Below are 3,004 nucleotides of genomic sequence, written 5' to 3'. Positions count from 1 at the left end.
ACGCATATTTTAGGAAAAATTACTTGAAAGCCTTGGGAATATTTTTATGCTCACTCTTTTGCAATTAAATATGCAAAACTTGTTTCTCTTGGTCTCTAGGATTCTTTACTCTTTGCCATTTTGTGACATTTTGAAAATAGTATACCAAACAGAAAAGCCATGATCTGCCCTTTAGAAAACAATGGCAGAAAATGCTTATTTTTTCAAGGCTGAACAAATGACTTGAAATGGGTGAAACCTGTTCTAAGAGAAGGCAATGTATCATAAGTCACAAAACACTAATCTAATTGGTTTTGGGATGGTTCGTTTTTACTGATTTTTTTTTCATAAATGCTATTTTTTTCCTAGAATATGGTAACTTTTTCATGCAAAATTCTTAAGTAATCTGTACATTACTTGGAACTAATGCAGGGTCCTATCTTTGTTTCAGAGTGAGAGCATGTGATTGGCCTCTGCAGTGGAAAAGGAATTTTAACTAGCCTCTCCCTTTACATTTTTTTTTTAATGGATCAGTTATTTAATTATGTTCTTTGTAAGAAATTTAGAACACCAATTTGTGAGGGTAACCTCCATTTGTGAGAGAAAACACAAAGCGGAGGTAGTCCTGAAGCTGAGGAACAGCTTTGATTTTTGGGAGAATTTGCGAGTCCACAGCTTTCTGATCAACCTTGCGCTGCTCTGTATTCTCGTTATTTCTCTTTCTCGGTGTCAAAGATCTCACCCTCCTGGTGTCTGGGCTTGCACAGTTTCTTTTTCTTGAAGTAAGCATCAGTGAGATGTTTGGGGATTTTCACACTGCTGATATCAATTTTGGTAGAAGTAGCAATGACGAATTTCTGGTGTGTTCTACACAGAGGAGCTCGATTGAGGGACAGAGGTCCGGTCACAAGTAGCAAGCCACTGCTCAGTTGCTTCAGGAAAACTACCCTCTTGCCTCTGCGGCGCCCAGTGAGGATGATCAAAATGGTCCCTGGAGTGATACTAGTTCGCAGCTTTCTCACGTGCTGACTGAAAGTGTTTTTGCCGTGGCTCAACAGCTTTCGAGGCACATCTTCAGTAGGGTAATACCTAGGCTTTTTGCGAAGTTTAACCACTCAGGTACCACCGTTCTTGTCACCACCAACTGGTTTTGTGACAGTAGCAAGAACTTTCTCCTTCTTTTTCTTTTCAACCCTGGATTTAGCTGCCTCTTGTACATGGCCTTTCTGGAATACATAGCCGATCGGGAATATCTGCCAATTCCTCTGACAAGTACAGGGTTTCAGCTGCAGTGGGGCTTCCCCTTCTTTGGCATTTTAGCCTTGGGGTTACCCTTCTTAGCCTTGCCACCAGCATCAGCCTTCTTAGCTTCAGGTTTCTTCTCCTTAGTATCCGGCTTCTCAGCTTTTTCGCCTGCCATCTTGCAAGATGGGAAAGAGCTCCCTTTACATTTTGAAAGAAATAATCTTCGGTAAGTATGTGATAGTTCAGGAAACAGAAATTCACAAGGGACTTATTTGGATTTAGAGTAACAATTGGGTTTATTTTGACCTTATTTCTCCTTTATACAATGTGGATCTAAGCGTTAAGTATTCAATGGGCTGACCAACTGCAACATAACTGATTGTTGAATTAAGATAAAATGAGATGATGTATGTAAAACACTCAGACATAGATGTTCTTTTTATTATTATCACAGCTTCCACATTTTGGAAAACAACCTGGTCAGTGTCAATACCAATTACAGTGATAGTTGATTCAATCTCCTACCTGCTCAATTGTAATGTTCAGACCATAATCCAATTTACTTCAAGATGTTGTTGTAACAATAAATTGCAGGTTTAGATATGAAACTACTTAGAATATATTCAGCACTTGTCACATTCTATATTTTTGTTCATTTCCTAGTACCCTGAAGTTGGATTACTTAGTATGTACCTAGATGTTAGAGTCAATGAAACAGTATATTTCTGAAACTCATGGTAATCTAATTCAAAAAGTCTTTTAAACATGAATGATTATTTAGCCATAGAATATGATTATAATTAAGGGTAAGTTGATGTTAATATATTTGTAATTCTTGTGGTCAAAAAAAAGGGTAAGTTGATATTGAATTAATATCCTGTTTTCCCAGTTTTTGAGGGTAAACATCACTAATCATGATTCTAAAGTTAGCTATTTGTTTCTCATTGACAGTATCCTACCATACAGAAAGTGGTCAACTTTTGCTTAAGTATAAAATACCTTGTGTGACATGCCAGTGTAATTCTCTAAGATGCATTTATAACATTTTCTCTAGGCTACATTTACAACACTTTAAAAAATATGGCCTTTACTCTTTGTCATGTAATTTGAATTATATGGAAAATTGTTTTTCTTTTCTTTTTTTTAAGGATTTTATTTATTTATTTGACAGAGAGAGACAGCGAGAAAGGGAACACAAGCAGGGGGAGTGGGAGAGGGAGAAGCAGGCTTCCCGCCGAGCAGGGAGCCCGATGCAGGGCTCAATCCCAGGACCCTGAGATCATGACCTGAGCTGAAGGCAGTGGCTTAACCAACTGAGCCACCCAGGCACCCCTGGAGAATTCTTTTTCTAACAGTATTCCAGATTCTGGAATTGAGGATTGTCTGTATCTCCCAACATTTTCACAATTAAACTAACTATCTTAGGGGTGCCTGGGTGGCTCAGTCAGTTAAGCGACCATCTCTTGGTTTGGGCTCAGGTCCTGATCTCAAGGTCATGAGATCGAGCCCTGCATCAGACTCCGGGCTTAGCTCAGAGTCCACTTGGGACTCTCTCCCCCTCTCCTTTTGCCCCTCCCCCCTGCTCTCTCTCTCTCAAATAAATAAATAAATCTTTAAATAAATACATACATACATAAATAAAATAACTTTATTTTGTTTAATTGGACTTCAAATGAAATGCTATCAATCTGTACCTAGTAAATTTCTCCATACCTTATTTTTTTCATGTTAGCCATTCTTGAATCAATATCCTCAAATTTGGATGAAACTGGCATTAGTC

The 3,004-nt window shown here is 38.3% G+C and overlaps 1 pseudogene; it reads right to left on the bottom strand.

Annotated features, from left to right (window-relative positions):
- Positions 1-541: 541 nt before the first annotated feature.
- Positions 542-1,400, bottom strand: LOC110571135 (annotated as a pseudogene).
- Positions 1,401-3,004: the final 1,604 nt, after the last annotated feature.

Source organism: Neomonachus schauinslandi, chromosome 1, assembly GCF_002201575.2.
Source record: "Neomonachus schauinslandi chromosome 1, ASM220157v2, whole genome shotgun sequence".
In the NCBI taxonomy this organism is placed as follows: Eukaryota; Metazoa; Chordata; class Mammalia; order Carnivora; family Phocidae; genus Neomonachus; species Neomonachus schauinslandi.
This window is presented reverse-complemented; position numbering and strand designations above follow the sequence as displayed.